Raw genomic sequence first — 25,437 nt, forward strand, 5'->3', positions numbered from 1 at the left:
GTCAAAGTGGGTGTGATTAACAGCTGTTGCATTTTCACCATGTCGATAAGCATCTTTGTGTCACTCAAAAAGTGGAAGAACTTGCATATAATGTAGCCATAATTTGTAGCACAGATTGTTGGATGAAATACAAACTAACCTTGCTTACTTATTTCAAAGCGACGGCACATATTTCAGCCTTGTGGGAAGAAACGGACAAAGGGTTGACAAAAAGCTTACAGCACCTGGTATTCCCAGGCGGTCTCCCATCCAAGTACTAACCAGGCCCGAACCTGCTTAGCTTCCGAGATCAGACGAGATCAGGCGTACTCAGGCCGGTGTGGTCGTAAGCGAGAAACTATCTCTTGGTGCACTATATAAAGTCAAAGTGGGTGTGATTAACAGCTGTTGCATTTTCACCATGTCGATAAGCATCTTTGTGTCACTCAAAAAGTGGAAGAACTTGCATATAATGTAGCCATAATTTGTAGCACAGATTGTTGGATGAAATACAAACTAACCTTGCTTACTTATTTCAAAGCGACGGCACATATTTCAGCCTTGTGGGAAGAAACGGACAAAGGGTTGACAAAAAGCTTACAGCACCTGGTATTCCCAGGCGGTCTCCCATCCAAGTACTAACCAGGCCCGAACCTGCTTAGCTTCCGAGATCAGACGAGATCAGGCGTACTCAGGCCGGTGTGGTCGTAAGCGAGAAACTATCTCTTGGTGCACTATATAAAGTCAAAGTGGGTGTGATTAACAGCTGTTGCATTTTCACCATGTCGATAAGCATCTTTGTGTCACTCAAAAAGTGGAAGAACTTGCATATAATGTAGCCATAATTTGTAGCACAGATTGTTGGATGAAATACAAACTAACCTTGCTTACTTATTTCAAAGCGACGGCACATATTTCAGCCTTGTGGGAAGAAACGGACAAAGGGTTGACAAAAAGCTTACAGCACCTGGTATTCCCAGGCGGTCTCCCATCCAAGTACTAACCAGGCCCGAACCTGCTTAGCTTCCGAGATCAGACGAGATCAGGCGTACTCAGGCCGGTGTGGTCGTAAGCGAGAAACTATCTCTTGGTGCACTATATAAAGTCAAAGTGGGTGTGATTAACAGCTGTTGCATTTTCACCATGTCGATAAGCATCTTTGTGTCACTCAAAAAGTGGAAGAACTTGCATATAATGTAGCCATAATTTGTAGCACAGATTGTTGGATGAAATACAAACTAACCTTGCTTACTTATTTCAAAGCGACGGCACATATTTCAGCCTTGTGGGAAGAAACGGACAAAGGGTTGACAAAAAGCTTACAGCACCTGGTATTCCCAGGCGGTCTCCCATCCAAGTACTAACCAGGCCCGAACCTGCTTAGCTTCCGAGATCAGACGAGATCAGGCGTACTCAGGCCGGTGTGGTCGTAAGCGAGAAACTATCTCTTGGTGCACTATATAAAGTCAAAGTGGGTGTGATTAACAGCTGTTGCATTTTCACCATGTCGATAAGCATCTTTGTGTCACTCAAAAAGTGGAAGAACTTGCATATAATGTAGCCATAATTTGTAGCACAGATTGTTGGATGAAATACAAACTAACCTTGCTTACTTATTTCAAAGCGACGGCACATATTTCAGCCTTGTGGGAAGAAACGGACAAAGGGTTGACAAAAAGCTTACAGCACCTGGTATTCCCAGGCGGTCTCCCATCCAAGTACTAACCAGGCCCGAACCTGCTTAGCTTCCGAGATCAGACGAGATCAGGCGTACTCAGGCCGGTGTGGTCGTAAGCGAGAAACTATCTCTTGGTGCACTATATAAAGTCAAAGTGGGTGTGATTAACAGCTGTTGCATTTTCACCATGTCGATAAGCATCTTTGTGTCACTCAAAAAGTGGAAGAACTTGCATATAATGTAGCCATAATTTGTAGCACAGATTGTTGGATGAAATACAAACTAACCTTGCTTACTTATTTCAAAGCGACGGCACATATTTCAGCCTTGTGGGAAGAAACGGACAAAGGGTTGACAAAAAGCTTACAGCACCTGGTATTCCCAGGCGGTCTCCCATCCAAGTACTAACCAGGCCCGAACCTGCTTAGCTTCCGAGATCAGACGAGATCAGGCGTACTCAGGCCGGTGTGGTCGTAAGCGAGAAACTATCTCTTGGTGCACTATATAAAGTCAAAGTGGGTGTGATTAACAGCTGTTGCATTTTCACCATGTCGATAAGCATCTTTGTGTCACTCAAAAAGTGGAAGAACTTGCATATAATGTAGCCATAATTTGTAGCACAGATTGTTGGATGAAATACAAACTAACCTTGCTTACTTATTTCAAAGCGACGGCACATATTTCAGCCTTGTGGGAAGAAACGGACAAAGGGTTGACAAAAAGCTTACAGCACCTGGTATTCCCAGGCGGTCTCCCATCCAAGTACTAACCAGGCCCGAACCTGCTTAGCTTCCGAGATCAGACGAGATCAGGCGTACTCAGGCCGGTGTGGTCGTAAGCGAGAAACTATCTCTTGGTGCACTATATAAAGTCAAAGTGGGTGTGATTAACAGCTGTTGCATTTTCACCATGTCGATAAGCATCTTTGTGTCACTCAAAAAGTGGAAGAACTTGCATATAATGTAGCCATAATTTGTAGCACAGATTGTTGGATGAAATACAAACTAACCTTGCTTACTTATTTCAAAGCGACGGCACATATTTCAGCCTTGTGGGAAGAAACGGACAAAGGGTTGACAAAAAGCTTACAGCACCTGGTATTCCCAGGCGGTCTCCCATCCAAGTACTAACCAGGCCCGAACCTGCTTAGCTTCCGAGATCAGACGAGATCAGGCGTACTCAGGCCGGTGTGGTCGTAAGCGAGAAACTATCTCTTGGTGCACTATATAAAGTCAATGGGTGTGATTAACAGCTGTTGCATTTTCACCATGTCGATAAGCATCTTTGTGTCACTCAAAAAGTGGAAGAACTTGCATATAATGTAGCCATAATTTGTAGCACAGATTGTTGGATGAAATACAAACTAACCTTGCTTACTTATTTCAAAGCGACGGCACATATTTCAGCCTTGTGGGAAGAAACGGACAAAGGGTTGACAAAAAGCTTACAGCACCTGGTATTCCCAGGCGGTCTCCCATCCAAGTACTAACCAGGCCCGAACCTGCTTAGCTTCCGAGATCAGACGAGATCAGGCGTACTCAGGCCGGTGTGGTCGTAAGCGAGAAACTATCTCTTGGTGCACTATATAAAGTCAAAGTGGGTGTGATTAACAGCTGTTGCATTTTCACCATGTCGATAAGCATCTTTGTGTCACTCAAAAAGTGGAAGAACTTGCATATAATGTAGCCATAATTTGTAGCACAGATTGTTGGATGAAATACAAACTAACCTTGCTACTTATTTCAAAGCGACGGCACATATTTCAGCCTTGTGGGAAGAAACGGACAAAGGGTTGACAAAAAGCTTACAGCACCTGGTATTCCCAGGCGGTCTCCCATCCAAGTACTAACCAGGCCCGAACCTGCTTAGCTTCCGAGATCAGACGAGATCAGGCGTACTCAGGCCGGTGTGGTCGTAAGCGAGAAACTATCTCTTGGTGCACTATATAAAGTCAAAGTGGGTGTGATTAACAGCTGTTGCATTTTCACCATGTCGATAAGCATCTTTGTGTCACTCAAAAAGTGGAAGAACTTGCATATAATGTAGCCATAATTTGTAGCACAGATTGTTGGATGAAATACAAACTAACCTTGCTTACTTATTTCAAAGCGACGGCACATATTTCAGCCTTGTGGGAAGAAACGGACAAAGGGTTGACAAAAAGCTTACAGCACCTGGTATTCCCAGGCGGTCTCCCATCCAAGTACTAACCAGGCCCGAACCTGCTTAGCTTCCGAGATCAGACGAGATCAGGCGTACTCAGGCCGGTGTGGTCGTAAGCGAGAAACTATCTCTTGGTGCACTATATAAAGTCAAAGTGGGTGTGATTAACAGCTGTTGCATTTTCACCATGTCGATAAGCATCTTTGTGTCACTCAAAAAGTGGAAGAACTTGCATATAATGTAGCCATAATTTGTAGCACAGATTGTTGGATGAAATACAAACTAACCTTGCTTACTTATTTCAAAGCGACGGCACATATTTCAGCCTTGTGGGAAGAAACGGACAAAGGGTTGACAAAAAGCTTACAGCACCTGGTATTCCCAGGCGGTCTCCCATCCAAGTACTAACCAGGCCCGAACCTGCTTAGCTTCCGAGATCAGACGAGATCAGGCGTACTCAGGCCGGTGTGGTCGTAAGCGAGAAACTATCTCTTGGTGCACTATATAAAGTCAAAGTGGGTGTGATTAACAGCTGTTGCATTTTCACCATGTCGATAAGCATCTTTGTGTCACTCAAAAAGTGGAAGAACTTGCATATAATGTAGCCATAATTTGTAGCACAGATTGTTGGATGAAATACAAACTAACCTTGCTTACTTATTTCAAAGCGACGGCACATATTTCAGCCTTGTGGGAAGAAACGGACAAAGGGTTGACAAAAAGCTTACAGCACCTGGTATTCCCAGGCGGTCTCCCATCCAAGTACTAACCAGGCCCGAACCTGCTTAGCTTCCGAGATCAGACGAGATCAGGCGTACTCAGGCCGGTGTGGTCGTAAGCGAGAAACTATCTCTTGGTGCACTATATAAAGTCAAAGTGGGTGTGATTAACAGCTGTTGCATTTTCACCATGTCGATAAGCATCTTTGTGTCACTCAAAAAGTGGAAGAACTTGCATATAATGTAGCCATAATTTGTAGCACAGATTGTTGGATGAAATACAAACTAACCTTGCTTACTTATTTCAAAGCGACGGCACATATTTCAGCCTTGTGGGAAGAAACGGACAAAGGGTTGACAAAAAGCTTACAGCACCTGGTATTCCCAGGCGGTCTCCCATCCAAGTACTAACCAGGCCCGAACCTGCTTAGCTTCCGAGATCAGACGAGATCAGGCGTACTCAGGCCGGTGTGGTCGTAAGCGAGAAACTATCTCTTGGTGCACTATATAAAGTCAAAGTGGGTGTGATTAACAGCTGTTGCATTTTCACCATGTCGATAAGCATCTTTGTGTCACTCAAAAAGTGGAAGAACTTGCATATAATGTAGCCATAATTTGTAGCACAGATTGTTGGATGAAATACAAACTAACCTTGCTTACTTATTTCAAAGCGACGGCACATATTTCAGCCTTGTGGGAAGAAACGGACAAAGGGTTGACAAAAAGCTTACAGCACCTGGTATTCCCAGGCGGTCTCCCATCCAAGTACTAACCAGGCCCGAACCTGCTTAGCTTCCGAGATCAGACGAGATCAGGCGTACTCAGGCCGGTGTGGTCGTAAGCGAGAAACTATCTCTTGGTGCACTATATAAAGTCAAAGTGGGTGTGATTAACAGCTGTTGCATTTTCACCATGTCGATAAGCATCTTTGTGTCACTCAAAAAGTGGAAGAACTTGCATATAATGTAGCCATAATTTGTAGCACAGATTGTTGGATGAAATACAAACTAACCTTGCTTACTTATTTCAAAGCGACGGCACATATTTCAGCCTTGTGGGAAGAAACGGACAAAGGGTTGACAAAAAGCTTACAGCACCTGGTATTCCCAGGCGGTCTCCCATCCAAGTACTAACCAGGCCCGAACCTGCTTAGCTTCCGAGATCAGACGAGATCAGGCGTACTCAGGCCGGTGTGGTCGTAAGCGAGAAACTATCTCTTGGTGCACTATATAAAGTCAAAGTGGGTGTGATTAACAGCTGTTGCATTTTCACCATGTCGATAAGCATCTTTGTGTCACTCAAAAAGTGGAAGAACTTGCATATAATGTAGCCATAATTTGTAGCACAGATTGTTTGATGAAATACAAACTAACCTTGCTTACTTATTTCAAAGCGACGGCACATATTTCAGCCTTGTGGGAAGAAACGGACAAAGGGTTGACAAAAAGCTTACAGCACCTGGTATTCCCAGGCGGTCTCCCATCCAAGTACTAACCAGGCCCGAACCTGCTTAGCTTCCGAGATCAGACGAGATCAGGCGTACTCAGGCCGGTGTGGTCGTAAGCGAGAAACTATCTCTTGGTGCACTATATAAAGTCAAAGTGGGTGTGATTAACAGCTGTTGCATTTTCACCATGTCGATAAGCATCTTTGTGTCACTCAAAAAGTGGAAGAACTTGCATATAATGTAGCCATAATTTGTAGCACAGATTGTTGGATGAAATACAAACTAACCTTGCTTACTTATTTCAAAGCGACGGCACATATTTCAGCCTTGTGGGAAGAAACGGACAAAGGGTTGACAAAAAGCTTACAGCACCTGGTATTCCCAGGCGGTCTCCCATCCAAGTACTAACCAGGCCCGAACCTGCTTAGCTTCCGAGATCAGACGAGATCAGGCGTACTCAGGCCGGTGTGGTCGTAAGCGAGAAACTATCTCTTGGTGCACTATATAAAGTCAAAGTGGGTGTGATTAACAGCTGTTGCATTTTCACCATGTCGATAAGCATCTTTGTGTCACTCAAAAAGTGGAAGAACTTGCATATAATGTAGCCATAATTTGTAGCACAGATTGTTGGATGAAATACAAACTAACCTTGCTTACTTATTTCAAAGCGACGGCACATATTTCAGCCTTGTGGGAAGAAACGGACAAAGGGTTGACAAAAAGCTTACAGCACCTGGTATTCCCAGGCGGTCTCCCATCCAAGTACTAACCAGGCCCGAACCTGCTTAGCTTCCGAGATCAGACGAGATCAGGCGTACTCAGGCCGGTGTGGTCGTAAGCGAGAAACTATCTCTTGGTGCACTATATAAAGTCAAAGTGGGTGTGATTAACAGCTGTTGCATTTTCACCATGTCGATAAGCATCTTTGTGTCACTCAAAAAGTGGAAGAACTTGCATATAATGTAGCCATAATTTGTAGCACAGATTGTTGGATGAAATACAAACTAACCTTGCTTACTTATTTCAAAGCGACGGCACATATTTCAGCCTTGTGGGAAGAAACGGACAAAGGGTTGACAAAAAGCTTACAGCACCTGGTATTCCCAGGCGGTCTCCCATCCAAGTACTAACCAGGCCCGAACCTGCTTAGCTTCCGAGATCAGACGAGATCAGGCGTACTCAGGCCGGTGTGGTCGTAAGCGAGAAACTATCTCTTGGTGCACTATATAAAGTCAAAGTGGGTGTGATTAACAGCTGTTGCATTTTCACCATGTCGATAAGCATCTTTGTGTCACTCAAAAAGTGGAAGAACTTGCATATAATGTAGCCATAATTTGTAGCACAGATTGTTGGATGAAATACAAACTAACCTTGCTTACTTATTTCAAAGCGACGGCACATATTTCAGCCTTGTGGGAAGAAACGGACAAAGGGTTGACAAAAAGCTTACAGCACCTGGTATTCCCAGGCGGTCTCCCATCCAAGTACTAACCAGGCCCGAACCTGCTTAGCTTCCGAGATCAGACGAGATCAGGCGTACTCAGGCCGGTGTGGTCGTAAGCGAGAAACTATCTCTTGGTGCACTATATAAAGTCAAAGTGGGTGTGATTAACAGCTGTTGCATTTTCACCATGTCGATAAGCATCTTTGTGTCACTCAAAAAGTGGAAGAACTTGCATATAATGTAGCCATAATTTGTAGCACAGATTGTTGGATGAAATACAAACTAACCTTGCTTACTTATTTCAAAGCGACGGCACATATTTCAGCCTTGTGGGAAGAAACGGACAAAGGGTTGACAAAAAGCTTACAGCACCTGGTATTCCCAGGCGGTCTCCCATCCAAGTACTAACCAGGCCCGAACCTGCTTAGCTTCCGAGATCAGACGAGATCAGGCGTACTCAGGCCGGTGTGGTCGTAAGCGAGAAACTATCTCTTGGTGCACTATATAAAGTCAAAGTGGGTGTGATTAACAGCTGTTGCATTTTCACCATGTCGATAAGCATCTTTGTGTCACTCAAAAAGTGGAAGAACTTGCATATAATGTAGCCATAATTTGTAGCACAGATTGTTGGATGAAATACAAACTAACCTTGCTTACTTATTTCAAAGCGACGGCACATATTTCAGCCTTGTGGGAAGAAACGGACAAAGGGTTGACAAAAAGCTTACAGCACCTGGTATTCCCAGGCGGTCTCCCATCCAAGTACTAACCAGGCCCGAACCTGCTTAGCTTCCGAGATCAGACGAGATCAGGCGTACTCAGGCCGGTGTGGTCGTAAGCGAGAAACTATCTCTTGGTGCACTATATAAAGTCAAAGTGGGTGTGATTAACAGCTGTTGCATTTTCACCATGTCGATAAGCATCTTTGTGTCACTCAAAAAGTTGAAGAACTTGCATATAATGTAGCCATAATTTGTAGCACAGATTGTTGGATGAAATACAAACTAACCTTGCTTACTTATTTCAAAGCGACGGCACATATTTCAGCCTTGTGGGAAGAAACGGACAAAGGGTTGACAAAAAGCTTACAGCACCTGGTATTCCCAGGCGGTCTCCCATCCAAGTACTAACCAGGCCCGAACCTGCTTAGCTTCCGAGATCAGACGAGATCAGGCGTACTCAGGCCGGTGTGGTCGTAAGCGAGAAACTATCTCTTGGTGCACTATATAAAGTCAAAGTGGGTGTGATTAACAGCTGTTGCATTTTCACCATGTCGATAAGCATCTTTGTGTCACTCAAAAAGTGGAAGAACTTGCATATAATGTAGCCATAATTTGTAGCACAGATTGTTGGATGAAATACAAACTAACCTTGCTTACTTATTTCAAAGCGACGGCACATATTTCAGCCTTGTGGGAAGAAACGGACAAAGGGTTGACAAAAAGCTTACAGCACCTGGTATTCCCAGGTCTCCCATCCAAGTACTAACCAGGCCCGAACCTGCTTAGCTTCCGAGATCAGACGAGATCAGGCGTACTCAGGCCGGTGTGGTCGTAAGCGAGAAACTATCTCTTGGTGCACTATATAAAGTCAAAGTGGGTGTGATTAACAGCTGTTGCATTTTCACCATGTCGATAAGCATCTTTGTGTCACTCAAAAAGTGGAAGAACTTGCATATAATGTAGCCATAATTTGTAGCACAGATTGTTGGATGAAATACAAACTAACCTTGCTTACTTATTTCAAAGCGACGGCACATATTTCAGCCTTGTGGGAAGAAACGGACAAAGGGTTGACAAAAAGCTTACAGCACCTGGTATTCCCAGGCGGTCTCCCATCCAAGTACTAACCAGGCCCGAACCTGCTTAGCTTCCGAGATCAGACGAGATCAGGCGTACTCAGGCCGGTGTGGTCGTAAGCGAGAAACTATCTCTTGGTGCACTATATAAAGTCAAAGTGGGTGTGATTAACAGCTGTTGCATTTTCACCATGTCGATAAGCATCTTTGTGTCACTCAAAAAGTGGAAGAACTTGCATATAATGTAGCCATAATTTGTAGCACAGATTGTTGGATGAAATACAAACTAACCTTGCTTACTTATTTCAAAGCGACGGCACATATTTCAGCCTTGTGGGAAGAAACGGACAAAGGGTTGACAAAAAGCTTACAGCACCTGGTATTCCCAGGCGGTCTCCCATCCAAGTACTAACCAGGCCCGAACCTGCTTAGCTTCCGAGATCAGACGAGATCAGGCGTACTCAGGCCGGTGTGGTCGTAAGCGAGAAACTATCTCTTGGTGCACTATATAAAGTCAAAGTGGGTGTGATTAACAGCTGTTGCATTTTCACCATGTCGATAAGCATCTTTGTGTCACTCAAAAAGTGGAAGAACTTGCATATAATGTAGCCATAATTTGTAGCACAGATTGTTGGATGAAATACAAACTAACCTTGCTTACTTATTTCAAAGAAACGGACAAAGGGTTGACAAAAAGCTTACAGCACCTGGTATTCCCAGGCGGTCTCCCATCCAAGTACTAACCAGGCCCGAACCTGCTTAGCTTCCGAGATCAGACGAGATCAGGCGTACTCAGGCCGGTGTGGTCGTAAGCGAGAAACTATCTCTTGGTGCACTATATAAAGTCAAAGTGGGTGTGATTAACAGCTGTTGCATTTTCACCATGTCGATAAGCATCTTTGTGTCACTCAAAAAGTGGAAGAACTTGCATATAATGTAGCCATAATTTGTAGCACAGATTGTTGGATGAAATACAAACTAACCTTGCTTACTTATTTCAAAGCGACGGCACATATTTCAGCCTTGTGGGAAGAAACGGACAAAGGGTTGACAAAAAGCTTACAGCACCTGGTATTCCCAGGCGGTCTCCCATCCAAGTACTAACCAGGCCCGAACCTGCTTAGCTTCCGAGATCAGACGAGATCAGGCGTACTCAGGCCGGTGTGGTCGTAAGCGAGAAACTATCTCTTGGTGCACTATATAAAGTCAAAGTGGGTGTGATTAACAGCTGTTGCATTTTCACCATGTCGATAAGCATCTTTGTGTCACTCAAAAAGTGGAAGAACTTGCATATAATGTAGCCATAATTTGTAGCACAGATTGTTGGATGAAATACAAACTAACCTTGCTTACTTATTTCAAAGCGACGGCACATATTTCAGCCTTGTGGGAAGAAACGGACAAAGGGTTGACAAAAAGCTTACAGCACCTGGTATTCCCAGGCGGTCTCCCATCCAAGTACTAACCAGGCCCGAACCTGCTTAGCTTCCGAGATCAGACGAGATCAGGCGTACTCAGGCCGGTGTGGTCGTAAGCGAGAAACTATCTCTTGGTGCACTATATAAAGTCAAAGTGGGTGTGATTAACAGCTGTTGCATTTTCACCATGTCGATAAGCATCTTTGTGTCACTCAAAAAGTGAAGAACTTGCATATAATGTAGCCATAATTTGTAGCACAGATTGTTGGATGAAATACAAACTAACCTTGCTTACTTATTTCAAAGCGACGGCACATATTTCAGCCTTGTGGGAAGAAACGGACAAAGGGTTGACAAAAAGCTTACAGCACCTGGTATTCCCAGGCGGTCTCCCATCCAAGTACTAACCAGGCCCGAACCTGCTTAGCTTCCGAGATCAGACGAGATCAGGCGTACTCAGGCCGGTGTGGTCGTAAGCGAGAAACTATCTCTTGGTGCACTATATAAAGTCAAAGTGGGTGTGATTAACAGCTGTTGCATTTTCACCATGTCGATAAGCATCTTTGTGTCACTCAAAAAGTTGAAGAACTTGCATATAATGTAGCCATAATTTGTAGCACAGATTGTTGGATGAAATACAAACTAACCTTGCTTACTTATTTCAAAGCGACGGCACATATTTCAGCCTTGTGGGAAGAAACGGACAAAGGGTTGAAAAAAAGCTTACAGCACCTGGTATTCCCAGGCGGTCTCCCATCCAAGTACTAACCAGGCCCGAACCTGCTTAGCTTCCGAGATCAGACGAGATCAGGCGTACTCAGGCCGGTGTGGTCGTAAGCGAGAAACTATCTCTTGGTGCACTATATAAAGTCAAAGTGGGTGTGATTAACAGCTGTTGCATTTTCACCATGTCGATAAGCATCTTTGTGTCACTCAAAAAGTGGAAGAACTTGCATATAATGTAGCCATAATTTGTAGCACAGATTGTTGGATGAAATACAAACTAACCTTGCTTACTTATTTCAAAGCGACGGCACATATTTCAGCCTTGTGGGAAGAAACGGACAAAGGGTTGACAAAAAGCTTACAGCACCTGGTATTCCCAGGCGGTCTCCCATCCAAGTACTAACCAGGCCCGAACCTGCTTAGCTTCCGAGATCAGACGAGATCAGGCGTACTCAGGCCGGTGTGGTCGTAAGCGAGAAACTATCTCTTGGTGCACATATAAAGTCAAAGTGGGTGTGATTAACAGCTGTTGCATTTTCACCATGTCGATAAGCATCTTTGTGTCACTCAAAAAGTGGAAGAACTTGCATATAATGTAGCCATAATTTGTAGCACAGATTGTTGGATGAAATACAAACTAACCTTGCTTACTTATTTCAAAGCGACGGCACATATTTCAGCCTTGTGGGAAGAAACGGACAAAGGGTTGACAAAAAGCTTACAGCACCTGGTATTCCCAGGCGGTCTCCCATCCAAGTACTAACCAGGCCCGAACCTGCTTAGCTTCCGAGATCAGACGAGATCAGGCGTACTCAGGCCGGTGTGGTCGTAAGCGAGAAACTATCTCTTGGTGCACTATATAAAGTCAAAGTGGGTGTGATTAACAGCTGTTGCATTTTCACCATGTCGATAAGCATCTTTGTGTCACTCAAAAAGTGGAAGAACTTGCATATAATGTAGCCATAATTTGTAGCACAGATTGTTGGATGAAATACACTAACCTTGCTTACTTATTTCAAAGCGACGGCACATATTTCAGCCTTGTGGGAAGAAACGGACAAAGGGTTGACAAAAAGCTTACAGCACCTGGTATTCCCAGGCGGTCTCCCATCCAAGTACTAACCAGGCCCGAACCTGCTTAGCTTCCGAGATCAGACGAGATCAGGCGTACTCAGGCCGGTGTGGTCGTAAGCGAGAAACTATCTCTTGGTGCACTATATAAAGTCAAAGTGGGTGTGATTAACAGCTGTTGCATTTTCACCATGTCGATAAGCATCTTTGTGTCACTCAAAAAGTGGAAGAACTTGCATATAATGTAGCCATAATTTGTAGCACAGATTGTTGGATGAAATACAAACTAACCTTGCTTACTTATTTCAAAGCGACGGCACATATTTCAGCCTTGTGGGAAGAAACGGACAAAGGGTTGACAAAAAGCTTACAGCACCTGGTATTCCCAGGCGGTCTCCCATCCAAGTACTAACCAGGCCCGAACCTGCTTAGCTTCCGAGATCAGACGAGATCAGGCGTACTCAGGCCGGTGTGGTCGTAAGCGAGAAACTATCTCTTGGTGCACTATATAAAGTCAAAGTGGGTGTGATTAACAGCTGTTGCATTTTCACCATGTCGATAAGCATCTTTGTGTCACTCAAAAAGTGGAAGAACTTGCATATAATGTAGCCATAATTTGTAGCACAGATTGTTGGATGAAATACAAACTAACCTTGCTTACTTATTTCAAAGCGACGGCACATATTTCAGCCTTGTGGGAAGAAACGGACAAAGGGTTGACAAAAAGCTTACAGCACCTGGTATTCCCAGGCGGTCTCCCATCCAAGTACTAACCAGGCCCGAACCTGCTTAGCTTCCGAGATCAGACGAGATCAGGCGTACTCAGGCCGGTGTGGTCGTAAGCGAGAAACTATCTCTTGGTGCACTATATAAAGTCAAAGTGGGTGTGATTAACAGCTGTTGCATTTTCACCATGTCGATAAGCCATCTTTGTGTCACTCAAAAAGTGGAAGAACTTGCATATAATGTAGCCATAATTTGTAGCACAGATTGTTGGATGAAATACAAACTAACCTTGCTTACTTATTTCAAAGCGACGGCACATATTTCAGCCTTGTGGGAAGAAACGGACAAAGGGTTGACAAAAAGCTTACAGCACCTGGTATTCCCAGGCGGTCTCCCATCCAAGTACTAACCAGGCCCGAACCTGCTTAGCTTCCGAGATCAGACGAGATCAGGCGTACTCAGGCCGGTGTGGTCGTAAGCGAGAAACTATCTCTTGGTGCACTATATAAAGTCAAAGTGGGTGTGATTAACAGCTGTTGCATTTTCACCATGTCGATAAGCATCTTTGTGTCACTCAAAAAGTGGAAGAACTTGCATATAATGTAGCCATAATTTGTAGCACAGATTGTTGGATGAAATACAAACTAACCTTGCTTACTTATTTCAAAGCGACGGCACATATTTCAGCCTTGTGGGAAGAAACGGACAAAGGGTTGACAAAAAGCTTACAGCACCTGGTATTCCCAGGCGGTCTCCCATCCAAGTACTAACCAGGCCCGAACCTGCTTAGCTTCCGAGATCAGACGAGATCAGGCGTACTCAGGCCGGTGTGGTCGTAAGCGAGAAACTATCTCTTGGTGCACTATATAAAGTCAAAGTGGGTGTGATTAACAGCTGTTGCATTTTCACCATGTCGATAAGCATCTTTGTGTCACTCAAAAAGTGGAAGAACTTGCATATAATGTAGCCATAATTTGTAGCACAGATTGTTGGATGAAATACAAACTAACCTTGCTTACTTATTTCAAAGCGACGGCACATATTTCAGCCTTGTGGGAAGAAACGGACAAAGGGTTGACAAAAAGCTTACAGCACCTGGTATTCCCAGGCGGTCTCCCATCCAAGTACTAACCAGGCCCGAACCTGCTTAGCTTCCGAGATCAGACAAGATCAGGCGTACTCAGGCCGGTGTGGTCTTAACGAGAAACTACCTCTTGGTGCACTATATAAAGTCAAAGTGAGTGTGACTAACAGCTGTTGCATTTTCACCATGTCGATAAGCATCTTTGTGTCACTCAAAAAGTGGAAGAACTTGCATATAATGTAGCCATAATTTGTAGCACAGATTGTTGGATGAAATACAAACTAACCTTGCTTACTTATTTCAAAGCGACGGCACATATTTCAGCCTTGTGGGAAGAAACGGACAAAGGGTTGACAAAAAGCTTACAGCACCTGGTATTCCCAGGCGGTCTCCCATCCAAGTACTAACCAGGCCCGAACCTGCTTAGCTTCCGAGATCAGACGAGATCAGGCGTACTCAGGCCGGTGTGGTCGTAAGCGAGAAACTATCTCTTGGTGCACTATATAAAGTCAAAGTGGGTGTGATTAACAGCTGTTGCATTTTCACCATGTCGATAAGCATCTTTGTGTCACTCAAAAAGTGGAAGAACTTGCATATAATGTAGCCATAATTTGTGCACACAGATTGTTGGATGAAATACAAACTAACCTTGCTTACTTATTTCAAAGCGACGGCACATATTTCAGCCTTGTGGGAAGAAACGGACAAAGGGTTGACAAAAAGCTTACAGCACCTGGTATTCCCAGGCGGTCTCCCATCCAAGTACTAACCAGGCCCGAACCTGCTTAGCTTCCGAGATCAGACGAGATCAGGCGTACTCAGGCCGGTGTGGTCGTAAGCGAGAAACTATCTCTTGGTGCACTATATAAAGTCAAAGTGGGTGTGATTAACAGCTGTTGCATTTTCACCATGTCGATAAGCATCTTTGTGTCACTCAAAAAGTGGAAGAACTTGCATATAATGTAGCCATAATTTGTAGCACAGATTGTTGGATGAAATACAAACTAACCTTGCTTACTTATTTCAAAGCGACGGCACATATTTCAGCCTTGTGGGAAGAAACGGACAAAGGGTTGACAAAAAGCTTACAGCACCTGGTATTCCCAGGCGGTCTCCCATCCAAGTACTAACCAGGCCCGAACCTGCTTAGCTTCCGAGATCAGACGAGATCAGGCGTACTCAGGCCGGTGTGGTCGTAAGCGAGAAACTATCTCTTGGTGCACTATATAAAGTCAAAGTGGGTGTGATTAACAGCTGTTGCATTTTCACCATGTCGATAAGCATCTTTGTGTCACTCAAAAAGTGGAAGAACTTGCATATAATGTAGCCATAATTTGTAGCACAGATTGTTGGATGAAATACAAACTAACCTTGCTTACTTATTTCAAAGCGACGGCACATATTTCAGCCTTGTGGGAAGAAACGGACAAAGGGTTGACAAAAAGCTTACAGCACCTGGTATTCCCAGGCGGTCTCCCATCCAAGTACTAACCAGGCCCGAACCTGCTTAGCTTCCGAGATCAGACGAGATCAGGCGTACTCAGGCCGGTGTGGTCGTAAGCGAGAAACTATCTCTTGGTGCACTATATAAAGTCAAAGTGGGTGTGATTAACAGCTGTTGCATTTTCACCATGTCGATAAGCATCTTTGTGTCACTCAAAAAGTGGAAGAACTTGCATATAATGTAGCCATAATTTGTAGCACAGATTGTTGGATGAAATACAAACTAACCTTGCTTACTTATTTCAAAGCGACGGCACATATTTCAGCCTTGTGGGAAGAAACGGACAAAGGGTTGACAAAAAGCTTACAGCACCTGGTATTCCCAGGCGGTCTCCCATCCAAGTACTAACCAGGCCCGAACCTGCTTAGCTTCCGAGATCAGACGAGATCAGGCGTACTCAGGCCGGTGTGGTCGTAAGCGAGAAACTATCTCTTGGTGCACTATATAAAGTCAAAGTGGGTGTGATTAACAGCTGTTGCATTTTCACCATGTCGATAAGCATCTTTGTGTCACTCAAAAAGTGGAAGAACTTGCATATAATGTAGCCATAATTTGTAGCACAGATTGTTGGATGAAATACAAACTAACCTTGCTTACTTATTTCAAAGCGACGGCACATATTTCAGCCTTGTGGGAAGAAACGGACAAAGGGTTGACAAAAAGCTTACAGCACCTGGTATTCCCAGGCGGTCTCCCATCCAAGTACTAACCAGGCCCGAACCTGCTTAGCTTCCGAGATCAGACGAGATCAGGCGTACTCAGGCCGGTGTGGTCGTAAGCGAGAAACTATCTCTTGGTGCACTATATAAAGTCAAAGTGGGTGTGATTAACAGCTGTTGCATTTTCACCATGTCGATAAGCATCTTTGTGTCACTCAAAAAGTGGAAGAACTTGCATATAATGTAGCCATAATTTGTAGCACAGATTGTTGGATGAAATACAAACTAACCTTGCTTACTTATTTCAAAGCGACGGCACATATTTCAGCCTTGTGGGAAGAAACGGACAAAGGGTTGACAAAAAGCTTACAGCACCTGGTATTCCCAGGCGGTCTCCCATCCAAGTACTAACCAGGCCCGAACCTGCTTAGCTTCCGAGATCAGACGAGATCAGGCGTACTCAGGCCGGTGTGGTCGTAAGCGAGAAACTATCTCTTGGTGCACTATATAAAGTCAAAGTGGGTGTGATTAACAGCTGTTGCATTTTCACCATGTCGATAAGCATCTTTGTGTCACTCAAAAAGTGGAAGAACTTGCATATAATGTAGCCATAATTTGTAGCACAGATTGTTGGATGAAATACAAACTAACCTTGCTTACTTATTTCAAAGCGACGGCACATATTTCAGCCTTGTGGGAAGAAACGGACAAAGGGTTGACAAAAAGCTTACAGCACCTGGTATTCCCAGGCGGTCTCCCATCCAAGTACTAACCAGGCCCGAACCTGCTTAGCTTCCGAGATCAGACGAGATCAGGCGTACTCAGGCCGGTGTGGTCGTAAGCGAGAAACTATCTCTTGGTGCACTATATAAAGTCAAAGTGGGTGTGATTAACAGCTGTTGCATTTTCACCATGTCGATAAGCATCTTTGTGTCACTCAAAAAGTGGAAGAACTTGCATATAATGTAGCCATAATTTGTAGCACAGATTGTTGGATGAAATACAAACTAACCTTGCTTACTTATTTCAAAGCGACGGCACATATTTCAGCCTTGTGGGAAGAAACGGACAAAGGGTTGACAAAAAGCTTACAGCACCTGGTATTCCCAGGCGGTCTCCCATCCAAGTACTAACCAGGCCCGAACCTGCTTAGCTTCCGAGATCAGACGAGATCAGGCGTACTCAGGCCGGTGTGGTCGTAAGCGAGAAACTATCTCTTGGTGCACTATATAAAGTCAAAGTGGGTGTGATTAACAGCTGTTGCATTTTCACCATGTCGATAAGCATCTTTGTGTCACTCAAAAAGTGGAAGAACTTGCATATAATGTAGCCATAATTTGTAGCACAGATTGTTGGATGAAATACAAACTAACCTTGCTTACTTATTTCAAAGCGACGGCACATATTTCAGCCTTGTGGGAAGAAACGGACAAAGGGTTGACAAAAAGCTTACAGCACTGGTATTCCCAGGCGGTCTCCCATCCAAGTACTAACCAGGCCCGAACCTGCTTAGCTTCCGAGATCAGACGAGATCAGGCGTACTCAGGCCGGTGTGGTCGTAAGCGAGAAACTATCTCTTGGTGCACTATATAAAGTCAAAGTGGGTGTGATTAACAGCTGTTGCATTTTCACCATGTCGATAAGCATCTTTGTGTCACTCAAAAAGTGGAAGAACTTGCATATAATGTAGCCATAATTTGTAGCACAGATTGTTGGATGAAATACAAACTAACCTTGCTTACTTATTTCAAAGCGACGGCACATATTTCAGCCTTGTGGGAAGAAACGGACAAAGGGTTGACAAAAAGCTTACAGCACCTGGTATTCCCAGGCGGTCTCCCATCCAAGTACTAACCAGGCCCGAACCTGCTTAGCTTCCGAGATCAGACGAGATCAGGCGTACTCAGGCCGGTGTGGTCGTAAGCGAGAAACTATCTCTTGGTGCACTATATAAAGTCAAAAAGTGGGTGTGATTAACAGCTGTTGCATTTTCACCATGTCGATAAGCATCTTTGTGTCACTCAAAAAGTGGAAGAACTTGCATATAATGTAGCCATAATTTGTAGCACAGATTGTTGGATGAAATACAAACTAACCTTGCTTACTTATTTCAAAGCGACGGCACATATTTCAGCCTTGTGGGAAGAAACGGACAAAGGGTTGACAAAAAGCTTACAGCACCTGGTATTCCCAGGCGGTCTCCCATCCAAGTACTAACCAGGCCCGAACCTGCTTAGCTTCCGAGATCAGACGAGATCAGGCGTACTCAGGCCGGTGTGGTCGTAAGCGAGAAACTATCTCTTGGTGCACTATATAAAGTCAAAGTGGGTGTGATTAACAGCTGTTGCATTTTCACCATGTCGATAAGCATCTTTGTGTCACTCAAAAAGTGGAAGAACTTGCATATAATGTAGCCATAATTTGTAGCACAGATTGTTGGATGAAATACAAACTAACCTTGCTTACTTATTTCAAAGCGACGGCACATATTTCAGCCTTGTGGGAAGAAACGGACAAAGGGTTGACAAAAAGCTTACAGCACCTGGTATTCCCAGGCGGTCTCCCATCCAAGTACTAACCAGGCCCGAACCTGCTTAGCTTCCGAGATCAGACGAGATCAGGCGTACTCAGGCCGGTGTGGTCGTAAGCGAGAAACTATCTCTTGGTGCACTATATAAAGTCAAAGTGGGTGTGATTAACAGCTGTTGCATTTTCACCATGTCGATAAGCATCTTTGTGTCACTCAAAAAGTGGAAGAACTTGCATATAATGTAGCCATAATTTGTAGCACAGATTGTTGGATGAAATACAAACTAACCTTGCTTACTTATTTCAAAGCGACGGCACATATTTCAGCCTTGTGGGAAGAAACGGACAAAGGGTTGACAAAAAGCTTACAGCACCTGGTATTCCCAGGCGGTCTCCCATCCAAGTACTAACCAGGCCCGAACCTGCTTAGCTTCAAAGATCAGACGAGATCAGGCGTACTCAGGCCGGTGTGGTCGTAAGCGAGAAACTATCTCTTGGTGCACTATATAAAGTCAAAGTGGGTGTGATTAACAGCTGTTGCATTTTCACCATGTCGATAAGCATCTTTGTGTCACTCAAAAAGTGGAAGAACTTGCATATAATGTAGCCATAATTTGTAGCACAGATTGTTGGATGAAATACAAACTAACCTTGCTTACTTATTTCAAAGCGACGGCACATATTTCAGCCTTGTGGGAAGAAACGGACAAAGGGTTGACAAAAAGCTTACAGCACCTGGTATTCCCAGGCGGTCTCCCATCCAAGTACTAACCAGGCCCGAACCTGCTTAGCTTCCGAGATCAGACGAGATCAGGCGTACTCAGGCCGGTGTGGTCGTAAGCGAGAAACTATCTCTTGGTGCACTATATAAAGTCAAAGTGGGTGTGATTAACAGCTGTTGCATTTTCACCATGTCGATAAGCATCTTTGTGTCACTCAAAAAGTGGAAGAACTTGCATATAATGTAGCCATAATTTGTAGCACAGATTGTTGGATGAAATACAAACTAACCTTGCTTACTTATTTCAAAGCGACGGCACATATTTCAGCCTTGTGGGAAGAAACGGACAAAGGGTTGACAAAAAGCTTACAGCACCTGGTATTCCCAGGCGGTCTCCCATCCAAGTACTAACCAGGCCCGAACCTGCTTAGCTTCCGAGATCAGACGAGATCAGGCGTACTCAGGCCGGTGTGGTCGTAAGCGAGAAACTATCTCTTGGTGCACTATATAAAGTCAAAGTGGGTGTGATTAACAGCTGTTGCATTTTCACCATGTCGATAAGCATCTTTGTGTCACTCAAAAAGTGGAAGAACTTGCATATAATGTAGCCATAATTTGTAGCACAGATTGTTGGATGAAATACAAACTAACCTTGCTTACTTATTTCAAAGCGACGGCACATATTTCAGCCTTGTGGGAAGAAACGGACAAAGGTTGACAAAAAGCTTACAGCACCTGGTATTCCCAGGCGGTCTCCCATCCAAGTACTAACCAGGCCCGAACCTGCTTAGCTTCCGAGATCAGACGAGATCAGGCGTACTCAGGCCGGTGTGGTCGTAAGCGAGAAACTATCTCTTGGTGCACTATATAAAGTCAAAGTGGGTGTGATTAACAGCTGTTGCATTTTCACCATGTCGATAAGCATCTTTGTGTCACTCAAAAAGTGGAAGAACTTGCATATAATGTAGCCATAATTTGTAGCACAGATTGTTGGATGAAATACAAACTAACCTTGCTTACTTATTTCAAAGCGACGGCACATATTTCAGCCTTGTGGGAAGAAACGGACAAAGGGTTGACAAAAAGCTTACAGCACCTGGTATTCCCAGGCGGTCTCCCATCCAAGTACTAACCAGGCCCGAACCTGCTTAGCTTCCGAGATCAGACGAGATCAGGCGTACTCAGGCCGGTGTGGTCGTAAGCGAGAAACTATCTCTTGGTGCACTATATAAAGTCAAAGTGGGTGTGATTAACAGCTGTTGCATTTTCACCATGTCGATAAGCATCTTTGTGTCACTCAAAAAGTGGAAGAACTTGCATATAATGTAGCCATAATTTGTAGCACAGATTGTTGGATGAAATACAAACTAACCTTGCTTACTTATTTCAAAGCGACGGCACATATTTCAGCCTTGTGGGAAGAAACGGACAAAGGGTTGACAAAAAGCTTACAGCACCTGGTATTCCCAGGCGGTCTCCCATCCAAGTACTAACCAGGCCCGAACCTGCTTAGCTTCCGAGATCAGACGAGATCAGGCGTACTCAGGCCGGTGTGGTCGTAAGCGAGAAACTATCTCTTGGTGCACTATATAAAGTCAAAGTGGGTGTGATTAACAGCTGTTGCATTTTCACCATGTCGATAAGCATCTTTGTGTCACTCAAAAAGTGGAAGAACTTGCATATAATGTAGCCATAATTTGTAGCACAGATTGTGATGATGAAATACAAACTAACCTTGCTTACTTATTTCAAAGCGACGGCACATATTTCAGCCTTGTGGGAAGAAACGGACAAAGGGTTGACAAAAAGCTTACAGCACCTGGTATTCCCAGGCGGTCTCCCATCCAAGTACTAACCAGGCCCGAACCTGCTTAGCTTCCGAGATCAGACGAGATCAGGCGTACTCAGGCCGGTGTGGTCGTAAGCGAGAAACTATCTCTTGGTGCACTATATAAAGTCAAAGTGGGTGTGATTAACAGCTGTTGCATTTTCACCATGTCGATAAGCATCTTTGTGTCACTCAAAAAGTGGAAGAACTTGCATATAATGTAGCCATAATTTGTAGCACAGATTGTTGGATGAAATACAAACTAACCTTGCTTACTTATTTCAAAGCGACGGCACATATTTCAGCCTTGTGGGAAGAAACGGACAAAGGGTTGACAAAAAGCTTACAGCACCTGGTATTCCCAGGCGGTCTCCCATCCAAGTACTAACCAGGCCCGAACCTGCTTAGCTTCCGAGATCAGACGAGATCAGGCGTACTCAGGCCGGTGTGGTCGTAAGCGAGAAACTATCTCTTGGTGCACTATATAAAGTCAAAGTGGGTGTGATTAACAGCTGTTGCATTTTCACCATGTCGATAAGCATCTTTGTGTCACTCAAAAAGTGGAAGAACTTGCATATAATGTAGCCATAATTTGTAGCACAGATTGTTGGATGAAATACAAACTAACCTTGCTTACTTATTTCAAAGCGACGGCACATATTTCAGCCTTGTGGGAAGAAACGGACAAAGGGTTGACAAAAAGCTTACAGCACCTGGTATTCCCAGGCGGTCTCCCATCCAAGTACTAACCAGGCCCGAACCTGCTTAGCTTCCGAGATCAGACGAGATCAGGCGTACTCAGGCCGGTGTGGTCGTAAGCGAGAAACTATCTCTTGGTGCACTATATAAAGTCAAAGTGGGTGTGATTAACAGCTGTTGCATTTTCACCATGTCGATAAGCATCTTTGTGTCACTCAAAAAGTGGAAGAACTTGCATATAATGTAGCCATAATTTGTAGCACAGATTGTTGGATGAAATACAAACTAACCTTGCTTACTTATTTCAAAGCGACGGCACATATTTCAGCCTTGTGGGAAGAAACGGACAAAGGGTTGACAAAAAGCTTACAGCACCTGGTATTCCCAGGCGGTCTCCCATCCAAGTACTAACCAGGCCCGAACCTGCTTAGCTTCCGAGATCAGACGAGATCAGGCGTACTCAGGCCGGTGTGGTCGTAAGCGAGAAACTATCTCTTGGTGCACTATATAAAGTCAAAGTGGGTGTGATTAACAGCTGTTGCATTTTCACCATGTCGATAAGCATCTTTGTGTCACTCAAAAAGTGGAAGAACTTGCATATAATGTAGCCATAATTTGTAGCACAGATTGTTGGATGAAATACAAACTAACCTTGCTTACTTATTTCAAAGCGACGGCACATATTTCAGCCTTGTGGGAAGAAACGGACAAAGGGTTGACAAAAAGCTTACAGCACCTGGTATTCCCAGGCGGTCTCCCATCCAAGTACTAACCAGGCCCGAACCTGCTTAGCTTCCGAGATCAGACGAGATCAGGCGTACTCAGGCCGGTGTGGTCGTAAGCGAGAAACTATCTCTTGGTGCACTATATAAAGTCAAAGTGGGTGTGATTAACAGCTGTTGCATTTTCACCATGTCGATAAGCATCTTTGTGTCACTCAAAAAGTGGAAGAACTTGCATATAATGTAGCCATAATTTGTAGCACAGATTGTTGGATGAAATACAAACTAACCTTGCTTACTTATTTCAAAGCGACGGCACATATTTCAGCCTTGTGGGAAGAAACGGACAAAGGGTTGACAAAAAGCTTACAGCACCTGGTATTCCCAGGCGGTCTCCCATCCAAGTACTAACCAGGCCCGAACCTGCTTAGCTTCCGAGATCAGACGAGATCAGGCGTACTCAGGCCGGTGTGGTCGTAAGCGAGAAACTATCTCTTGGTGCACTATATAAAGTCAAAGTGGGTGTGATTAACAGCTGTTGCATTTTCACCATGTCGATAAGCATCTTTGTGTCACTCAAAAAGTGGAAGAACTTGCATATAATGTAGCCATAATTTGTAGCACAGATTGTTGGATGAAATACAAACTAACCTTGCTTACTTATTTCAAAGCGACGGCACATATTTCAGCCTTGTGGGAAGAAACGGACAAAGGGTTGACAAAAAGCTTACAGCACCTGGTATTCCCAGGCGGTCTCCCATCCAAGTACTAACCAGGCCCGAACCTGCTTAGCTTCCGAGATCAGACGAGATCAGGCGTACTCAGGCCGGTGTGGTCGTAAGCGAGAAACTATCTCTTGGTGCACTATATAAAGTCAAAGTGGGTGTGATTAACAGCTGTTGCATTTTCACCATGTCGATAAGCATCTTTGTGTCACTCAAAAAGTGGAAGAACTTGCATATAATGTAGCCATAATTTGTAGCACAGATTGTTGGATGAAATACAAACTAACCTTGCTTACTTATTTCAAAGCGACGGCACATATTTCAGCCTTGTGGGAAGAAACGGACAAAGGGTTGACAAAAAGCTTACAGCACCTGGTATTCCCAGGCGGTCTCCCATCCAAGTACTAACCAGGCCCGAACCTGCTTAGCTTCCGAGATCAGACGAGATCAGGCGTACTCAGGCCGGTGTGGTCGTAAGCGAGAAACTATCTCTTGGTGCACTATATAAAGTCAAAGTGGGTGTGATTAACAGCTGTTGCATTTTCACCATGTCGATAAGCATCTTTGTGTCACTCAAAAAGTGGAAGAACTTGCATATAATGTAGCCATAATTTGTAGCACAGATTGTTGGATGAAATACAAACTAACCTTGCTTACTTATTTCAAAGCGACGGCACATATTTCAGCCTTGTGGGAAGAAACGGACAAAGGGTTGACAAAAAGCTTACAGCACCTGGTATTCCCAGGCGGTCTCCCATCCAAGTACTAACCAGGCCCGAACCTGCTTAGCTTCCGAGATCAGACGAGATCAGGCGTACTCAGGCCGGTGTGGTCGTAAGCGAGAAACTATCTCTTGGTGCACTATATAAAGTCAAAGTGGGTGTGATTAACAGCTGTTGCATTTTCACCATGTCGATAAGCATCTTTGTGTCACTCAAAAAGTGGAAGAACTTGCATATAATGTAGCCATAATTTGTAGCACAGATTGTTGGATGAAATACAAACTAACCTTGCTTACTTATTTCAAAGCGACGGCACATATTTCAGCCTTGTGGGAAGAAACGGACAAAGGGTTGACAAAAAGCTTACAGCACCTGGTATTCCCAGGCGGTCTCCCATCCAAGTACTAACCAGGCCCGAACCTGCTTAGCTTCCGAGATCAGACGAGATCAGGCGTACTCAGGCCGGTGTGGTCGTAAGCGAGAAACTATCTCTTGGTGCACTATATAAAGTCAAAGTGGGTGTGATTAACAGCTGTTGCATTTTCACCATGTCGATAAGCATCTTTGTGTCACTCAAAAAGTGGAAGAACTTGCATATAATGTAGCCATAATTTGTAGCACAGATTGTTGGATGAAATACAAACTAACCTTGCTTACTTATTTCAAAGCGACGGCACATATTTCAGCCTTGTGGGAAGAAACGGACAAAGGGTTGACAAAAAGCTTACAGCACCTGGTATTCCCAGGCGGTCTCCCATCCAAGTACTAACCAGGCCCGAACCTGCTTAGCTTCCGAGATCAGACGAGATCAGGCGTACTCAGGCCGGTGTGGTCGTAAGCGAGAAACTATCTCTTGGTGCACTATATAAAGTCAAAGTGGGTGTGATTAACAGCTGTTGCATTTTCACCATGTCGATAAGCATCTTTGTGTCACTCAAAAAGTGGAAGAACTTGCATATAATGTAGCCATAATTTGTAGCACAGATTGTTGGATGAAATACAAACTAACCTTGCTTACTTATTTCAAAGCGACGGCACATATTTCAGCCTTGTGGGAAGAAACGGACAAAGGGTT

The 25,437-nt window shown here is 44.2% G+C and overlaps 67 non-coding genes and 3 pseudogenes across 67 annotated transcripts; all 70 read right to left on the reverse strand.

Moving 5' to 3' along the window:
- Window positions 1-212: 212 nt before the first annotated feature.
- LOC123991728 lies at window positions 213-331 on the reverse strand. The gene has a single exon (XR_006830850.1). It is a non-coding gene; the product is annotated as a 5S ribosomal RNA (ribosomal RNA).
- Window positions 332-573: 242 nt separating this feature from the next.
- LOC123991729 lies at window positions 574-692 on the reverse strand. The gene has a single exon (XR_006830851.1). It is a non-coding gene; the product is annotated as a 5S ribosomal RNA (ribosomal RNA).
- Window positions 693-934: 242 nt separating this feature from the next.
- On the reverse strand, window positions 935-1,053 carry LOC123991730. The gene has a single exon (XR_006830852.1). It is a non-coding gene; the product is annotated as a 5S ribosomal RNA (ribosomal RNA).
- A 242-nt stretch (window positions 1,054-1,295) lies between these two features.
- LOC123991731 lies at window positions 1,296-1,414 on the reverse strand. The gene has a single exon (XR_006830853.1). It is a non-coding gene; the product is annotated as a 5S ribosomal RNA (ribosomal RNA).
- A 242-nt stretch (window positions 1,415-1,656) lies between these two features.
- On the reverse strand, window positions 1,657-1,775 carry LOC123991732. The gene has a single exon (XR_006830854.1). It is a non-coding gene; the product is annotated as a 5S ribosomal RNA (ribosomal RNA).
- A 242-nt stretch (window positions 1,776-2,017) lies between these two features.
- LOC123991734 lies at window positions 2,018-2,136 on the reverse strand. Its single transcript, XR_006830856.1, has one exon. It is a non-coding gene; the product is annotated as a 5S ribosomal RNA (ribosomal RNA).
- Window positions 2,137-2,378: 242 nt separating this feature from the next.
- Window positions 2,379-2,497, reverse strand: LOC123991736. The gene has a single exon (XR_006830857.1). It is a non-coding gene; the product is annotated as a 5S ribosomal RNA (ribosomal RNA).
- A 242-nt stretch (window positions 2,498-2,739) lies between these two features.
- On the reverse strand, window positions 2,740-2,858 carry LOC123991737. The gene has a single exon (XR_006830858.1). It is a non-coding gene; the product is annotated as a 5S ribosomal RNA (ribosomal RNA).
- Window positions 2,859-3,098: 240 nt separating this feature from the next.
- Window positions 3,099-3,217, reverse strand: LOC123991738. Its single transcript, XR_006830859.1, has one exon. It is a non-coding gene; the product is annotated as a 5S ribosomal RNA (ribosomal RNA).
- Window positions 3,218-3,458: 241 nt separating this feature from the next.
- LOC123991739 lies at window positions 3,459-3,577 on the reverse strand. Its single transcript, XR_006830860.1, has one exon. It is a non-coding gene; the product is annotated as a 5S ribosomal RNA (ribosomal RNA).
- Window positions 3,578-3,819: 242 nt separating this feature from the next.
- On the reverse strand, window positions 3,820-3,938 carry LOC123991740. Its single transcript, XR_006830861.1, has one exon. It is a non-coding gene; the product is annotated as a 5S ribosomal RNA (ribosomal RNA).
- A 242-nt stretch (window positions 3,939-4,180) lies between these two features.
- On the reverse strand, window positions 4,181-4,299 carry LOC123991741. Its single transcript, XR_006830862.1, has one exon. It is a non-coding gene; the product is annotated as a 5S ribosomal RNA (ribosomal RNA).
- Window positions 4,300-4,541: 242 nt separating this feature from the next.
- Window positions 4,542-4,660, reverse strand: LOC123991742. Its single transcript, XR_006830863.1, has one exon. It is a non-coding gene; the product is annotated as a 5S ribosomal RNA (ribosomal RNA).
- A 242-nt stretch (window positions 4,661-4,902) lies between these two features.
- Window positions 4,903-5,021, reverse strand: LOC123991743. Its single transcript, XR_006830864.1, has one exon. It is a non-coding gene; the product is annotated as a 5S ribosomal RNA (ribosomal RNA).
- Window positions 5,022-5,263: 242 nt separating this feature from the next.
- Window positions 5,264-5,382, reverse strand: LOC123991744. The gene has a single exon (XR_006830865.1). It is a non-coding gene; the product is annotated as a 5S ribosomal RNA (ribosomal RNA).
- A 242-nt stretch (window positions 5,383-5,624) lies between these two features.
- Window positions 5,625-5,743, reverse strand: LOC123991746. The gene has a single exon (XR_006830867.1). It is a non-coding gene; the product is annotated as a 5S ribosomal RNA (ribosomal RNA).
- Window positions 5,744-5,985: 242 nt separating this feature from the next.
- On the reverse strand, window positions 5,986-6,104 carry LOC123991747. Its single transcript, XR_006830868.1, has one exon. It is a non-coding gene; the product is annotated as a 5S ribosomal RNA (ribosomal RNA).
- Window positions 6,105-6,346: 242 nt separating this feature from the next.
- LOC123991748 lies at window positions 6,347-6,465 on the reverse strand. The gene has a single exon (XR_006830869.1). It is a non-coding gene; the product is annotated as a 5S ribosomal RNA (ribosomal RNA).
- Window positions 6,466-6,707: 242 nt separating this feature from the next.
- Window positions 6,708-6,826, reverse strand: LOC123991749. The gene has a single exon (XR_006830870.1). It is a non-coding gene; the product is annotated as a 5S ribosomal RNA (ribosomal RNA).
- A 242-nt stretch (window positions 6,827-7,068) lies between these two features.
- On the reverse strand, window positions 7,069-7,187 carry LOC123991750. The gene has a single exon (XR_006830871.1). It is a non-coding gene; the product is annotated as a 5S ribosomal RNA (ribosomal RNA).
- Window positions 7,188-7,429: 242 nt separating this feature from the next.
- On the reverse strand, window positions 7,430-7,548 carry LOC123991752. Its single transcript, XR_006830872.1, has one exon. It is a non-coding gene; the product is annotated as a 5S ribosomal RNA (ribosomal RNA).
- A 242-nt stretch (window positions 7,549-7,790) lies between these two features.
- On the reverse strand, window positions 7,791-7,909 carry LOC123991753. The gene has a single exon (XR_006830873.1). It is a non-coding gene; the product is annotated as a 5S ribosomal RNA (ribosomal RNA).
- Window positions 7,910-8,151: 242 nt separating this feature from the next.
- LOC123991754 lies at window positions 8,152-8,270 on the reverse strand. Its single transcript, XR_006830874.1, has one exon. It is a non-coding gene; the product is annotated as a 5S ribosomal RNA (ribosomal RNA).
- Window positions 8,271-8,512: 242 nt separating this feature from the next.
- On the reverse strand, window positions 8,513-8,631 carry LOC123991755. Its single transcript, XR_006830875.1, has one exon. It is a non-coding gene; the product is annotated as a 5S ribosomal RNA (ribosomal RNA).
- A 242-nt stretch (window positions 8,632-8,873) lies between these two features.
- Window positions 8,874-8,989, reverse strand: LOC123991892 (annotated as a pseudogene).
- Window positions 8,990-9,231: 242 nt separating this feature from the next.
- LOC123991756 lies at window positions 9,232-9,350 on the reverse strand. The gene has a single exon (XR_006830876.1). It is a non-coding gene; the product is annotated as a 5S ribosomal RNA (ribosomal RNA).
- Window positions 9,351-9,592: 242 nt separating this feature from the next.
- Window positions 9,593-9,711, reverse strand: LOC123991758. Its single transcript, XR_006830878.1, has one exon. It is a non-coding gene; the product is annotated as a 5S ribosomal RNA (ribosomal RNA).
- Window positions 9,712-9,923: 212 nt separating this feature from the next.
- On the reverse strand, window positions 9,924-10,042 carry LOC123991759. The gene has a single exon (XR_006830879.1). It is a non-coding gene; the product is annotated as a 5S ribosomal RNA (ribosomal RNA).
- Window positions 10,043-10,284: 242 nt separating this feature from the next.
- Window positions 10,285-10,403, reverse strand: LOC123991760. Its single transcript, XR_006830880.1, has one exon. It is a non-coding gene; the product is annotated as a 5S ribosomal RNA (ribosomal RNA).
- Window positions 10,404-10,645: 242 nt separating this feature from the next.
- Window positions 10,646-10,764, reverse strand: LOC123991761. Its single transcript, XR_006830881.1, has one exon. It is a non-coding gene; the product is annotated as a 5S ribosomal RNA (ribosomal RNA).
- A 241-nt stretch (window positions 10,765-11,005) lies between these two features.
- LOC123991762 lies at window positions 11,006-11,124 on the reverse strand. Its single transcript, XR_006830882.1, has one exon. It is a non-coding gene; the product is annotated as a 5S ribosomal RNA (ribosomal RNA).
- Window positions 11,125-11,366: 242 nt separating this feature from the next.
- Window positions 11,367-11,485, reverse strand: LOC123991763. Its single transcript, XR_006830883.1, has one exon. It is a non-coding gene; the product is annotated as a 5S ribosomal RNA (ribosomal RNA).
- Window positions 11,486-11,727: 242 nt separating this feature from the next.
- On the reverse strand, window positions 11,728-11,846 carry LOC123991764. The gene has a single exon (XR_006830884.1). It is a non-coding gene; the product is annotated as a 5S ribosomal RNA (ribosomal RNA).
- Window positions 11,847-12,087: 241 nt separating this feature from the next.
- Window positions 12,088-12,206, reverse strand: LOC123991765. Its single transcript, XR_006830885.1, has one exon. It is a non-coding gene; the product is annotated as a 5S ribosomal RNA (ribosomal RNA).
- A 240-nt stretch (window positions 12,207-12,446) lies between these two features.
- LOC123991766 lies at window positions 12,447-12,565 on the reverse strand. The gene has a single exon (XR_006830886.1). It is a non-coding gene; the product is annotated as a 5S ribosomal RNA (ribosomal RNA).
- Window positions 12,566-12,807: 242 nt separating this feature from the next.
- On the reverse strand, window positions 12,808-12,926 carry LOC123991768. Its single transcript, XR_006830887.1, has one exon. It is a non-coding gene; the product is annotated as a 5S ribosomal RNA (ribosomal RNA).
- Window positions 12,927-13,168: 242 nt separating this feature from the next.
- On the reverse strand, window positions 13,169-13,287 carry LOC123991770. Its single transcript, XR_006830889.1, has one exon. It is a non-coding gene; the product is annotated as a 5S ribosomal RNA (ribosomal RNA).
- A 243-nt stretch (window positions 13,288-13,530) lies between these two features.
- On the reverse strand, window positions 13,531-13,649 carry LOC123991771. The gene has a single exon (XR_006830890.1). It is a non-coding gene; the product is annotated as a 5S ribosomal RNA (ribosomal RNA).
- Window positions 13,650-13,891: 242 nt separating this feature from the next.
- Window positions 13,892-14,010, reverse strand: LOC123991772. The gene has a single exon (XR_006830891.1). It is a non-coding gene; the product is annotated as a 5S ribosomal RNA (ribosomal RNA).
- A 242-nt stretch (window positions 14,011-14,252) lies between these two features.
- Window positions 14,253-14,371, reverse strand: LOC123991904 (annotated as a pseudogene).
- A 241-nt stretch (window positions 14,372-14,612) lies between these two features.
- LOC123991773 lies at window positions 14,613-14,731 on the reverse strand. Its single transcript, XR_006830892.1, has one exon. It is a non-coding gene; the product is annotated as a 5S ribosomal RNA (ribosomal RNA).
- A 243-nt stretch (window positions 14,732-14,974) lies between these two features.
- LOC123991774 lies at window positions 14,975-15,093 on the reverse strand. Its single transcript, XR_006830893.1, has one exon. It is a non-coding gene; the product is annotated as a 5S ribosomal RNA (ribosomal RNA).
- Window positions 15,094-15,335: 242 nt separating this feature from the next.
- On the reverse strand, window positions 15,336-15,454 carry LOC123991775. Its single transcript, XR_006830894.1, has one exon. It is a non-coding gene; the product is annotated as a 5S ribosomal RNA (ribosomal RNA).
- A 242-nt stretch (window positions 15,455-15,696) lies between these two features.
- Window positions 15,697-15,815, reverse strand: LOC123991776. Its single transcript, XR_006830895.1, has one exon. It is a non-coding gene; the product is annotated as a 5S ribosomal RNA (ribosomal RNA).
- A 242-nt stretch (window positions 15,816-16,057) lies between these two features.
- Window positions 16,058-16,176, reverse strand: LOC123991777. The gene has a single exon (XR_006830896.1). It is a non-coding gene; the product is annotated as a 5S ribosomal RNA (ribosomal RNA).
- A 242-nt stretch (window positions 16,177-16,418) lies between these two features.
- On the reverse strand, window positions 16,419-16,537 carry LOC123991778. The gene has a single exon (XR_006830897.1). It is a non-coding gene; the product is annotated as a 5S ribosomal RNA (ribosomal RNA).
- Window positions 16,538-16,779: 242 nt separating this feature from the next.
- LOC123991779 lies at window positions 16,780-16,898 on the reverse strand. The gene has a single exon (XR_006830898.1). It is a non-coding gene; the product is annotated as a 5S ribosomal RNA (ribosomal RNA).
- Window positions 16,899-17,140: 242 nt separating this feature from the next.
- LOC123991781 lies at window positions 17,141-17,259 on the reverse strand. The gene has a single exon (XR_006830900.1). It is a non-coding gene; the product is annotated as a 5S ribosomal RNA (ribosomal RNA).
- Window positions 17,260-17,501: 242 nt separating this feature from the next.
- Window positions 17,502-17,620, reverse strand: LOC123991782. Its single transcript, XR_006830901.1, has one exon. It is a non-coding gene; the product is annotated as a 5S ribosomal RNA (ribosomal RNA).
- A 242-nt stretch (window positions 17,621-17,862) lies between these two features.
- LOC123991891 lies at window positions 17,863-17,980 on the reverse strand (annotated as a pseudogene).
- A 242-nt stretch (window positions 17,981-18,222) lies between these two features.
- On the reverse strand, window positions 18,223-18,341 carry LOC123991784. The gene has a single exon (XR_006830902.1). It is a non-coding gene; the product is annotated as a 5S ribosomal RNA (ribosomal RNA).
- Window positions 18,342-18,585: 244 nt separating this feature from the next.
- LOC123991785 lies at window positions 18,586-18,704 on the reverse strand. Its single transcript, XR_006830903.1, has one exon. It is a non-coding gene; the product is annotated as a 5S ribosomal RNA (ribosomal RNA).
- A 242-nt stretch (window positions 18,705-18,946) lies between these two features.
- Window positions 18,947-19,065, reverse strand: LOC123991786. The gene has a single exon (XR_006830904.1). It is a non-coding gene; the product is annotated as a 5S ribosomal RNA (ribosomal RNA).
- A 242-nt stretch (window positions 19,066-19,307) lies between these two features.
- LOC123991883 lies at window positions 19,308-19,426 on the reverse strand. The gene has a single exon (XR_006830997.1). It is a non-coding gene; the product is annotated as a 5S ribosomal RNA (ribosomal RNA).
- Window positions 19,427-19,668: 242 nt separating this feature from the next.
- LOC123991787 lies at window positions 19,669-19,787 on the reverse strand. Its single transcript, XR_006830905.1, has one exon. It is a non-coding gene; the product is annotated as a 5S ribosomal RNA (ribosomal RNA).
- A 242-nt stretch (window positions 19,788-20,029) lies between these two features.
- On the reverse strand, window positions 20,030-20,148 carry LOC123991788. Its single transcript, XR_006830906.1, has one exon. It is a non-coding gene; the product is annotated as a 5S ribosomal RNA (ribosomal RNA).
- A 241-nt stretch (window positions 20,149-20,389) lies between these two features.
- On the reverse strand, window positions 20,390-20,508 carry LOC123991789. Its single transcript, XR_006830907.1, has one exon. It is a non-coding gene; the product is annotated as a 5S ribosomal RNA (ribosomal RNA).
- Window positions 20,509-20,750: 242 nt separating this feature from the next.
- On the reverse strand, window positions 20,751-20,869 carry LOC123991790. Its single transcript, XR_006830908.1, has one exon. It is a non-coding gene; the product is annotated as a 5S ribosomal RNA (ribosomal RNA).
- A 242-nt stretch (window positions 20,870-21,111) lies between these two features.
- Window positions 21,112-21,230, reverse strand: LOC123991791. Its single transcript, XR_006830909.1, has one exon. It is a non-coding gene; the product is annotated as a 5S ribosomal RNA (ribosomal RNA).
- Window positions 21,231-21,473: 243 nt separating this feature from the next.
- On the reverse strand, window positions 21,474-21,592 carry LOC123991793. Its single transcript, XR_006830911.1, has one exon. It is a non-coding gene; the product is annotated as a 5S ribosomal RNA (ribosomal RNA).
- A 242-nt stretch (window positions 21,593-21,834) lies between these two features.
- LOC123991794 lies at window positions 21,835-21,953 on the reverse strand. The gene has a single exon (XR_006830912.1). It is a non-coding gene; the product is annotated as a 5S ribosomal RNA (ribosomal RNA).
- Window positions 21,954-22,195: 242 nt separating this feature from the next.
- On the reverse strand, window positions 22,196-22,314 carry LOC123991795. The gene has a single exon (XR_006830913.1). It is a non-coding gene; the product is annotated as a 5S ribosomal RNA (ribosomal RNA).
- Window positions 22,315-22,556: 242 nt separating this feature from the next.
- On the reverse strand, window positions 22,557-22,675 carry LOC123991796. The gene has a single exon (XR_006830914.1). It is a non-coding gene; the product is annotated as a 5S ribosomal RNA (ribosomal RNA).
- Window positions 22,676-22,917: 242 nt separating this feature from the next.
- LOC123991797 lies at window positions 22,918-23,036 on the reverse strand. Its single transcript, XR_006830915.1, has one exon. It is a non-coding gene; the product is annotated as a 5S ribosomal RNA (ribosomal RNA).
- A 242-nt stretch (window positions 23,037-23,278) lies between these two features.
- LOC123991798 lies at window positions 23,279-23,397 on the reverse strand. Its single transcript, XR_006830916.1, has one exon. It is a non-coding gene; the product is annotated as a 5S ribosomal RNA (ribosomal RNA).
- A 242-nt stretch (window positions 23,398-23,639) lies between these two features.
- Window positions 23,640-23,758, reverse strand: LOC123991800. Its single transcript, XR_006830917.1, has one exon. It is a non-coding gene; the product is annotated as a 5S ribosomal RNA (ribosomal RNA).
- A 242-nt stretch (window positions 23,759-24,000) lies between these two features.
- Window positions 24,001-24,119, reverse strand: LOC123991801. Its single transcript, XR_006830918.1, has one exon. It is a non-coding gene; the product is annotated as a 5S ribosomal RNA (ribosomal RNA).
- A 242-nt stretch (window positions 24,120-24,361) lies between these two features.
- Window positions 24,362-24,480, reverse strand: LOC123991802. The gene has a single exon (XR_006830919.1). It is a non-coding gene; the product is annotated as a 5S ribosomal RNA (ribosomal RNA).
- Window positions 24,481-24,722: 242 nt separating this feature from the next.
- LOC123991803 lies at window positions 24,723-24,841 on the reverse strand. The gene has a single exon (XR_006830920.1). It is a non-coding gene; the product is annotated as a 5S ribosomal RNA (ribosomal RNA).
- A 242-nt stretch (window positions 24,842-25,083) lies between these two features.
- On the reverse strand, window positions 25,084-25,202 carry LOC123991805. The gene has a single exon (XR_006830922.1). It is a non-coding gene; the product is annotated as a 5S ribosomal RNA (ribosomal RNA).
- Between the last annotated feature and the right edge of the window lie 235 nt (window positions 25,203-25,437).

Source organism: Oncorhynchus gorbuscha, linkage group LG12 (assembly GCF_021184085.1).
Source record: "Oncorhynchus gorbuscha isolate QuinsamMale2020 ecotype Even-year linkage group LG12, OgorEven_v1.0, whole genome shotgun sequence".
Lineage (NCBI taxonomy): Eukaryota > Metazoa > Chordata > Actinopteri > Salmoniformes > Salmonidae > Oncorhynchus > Oncorhynchus gorbuscha.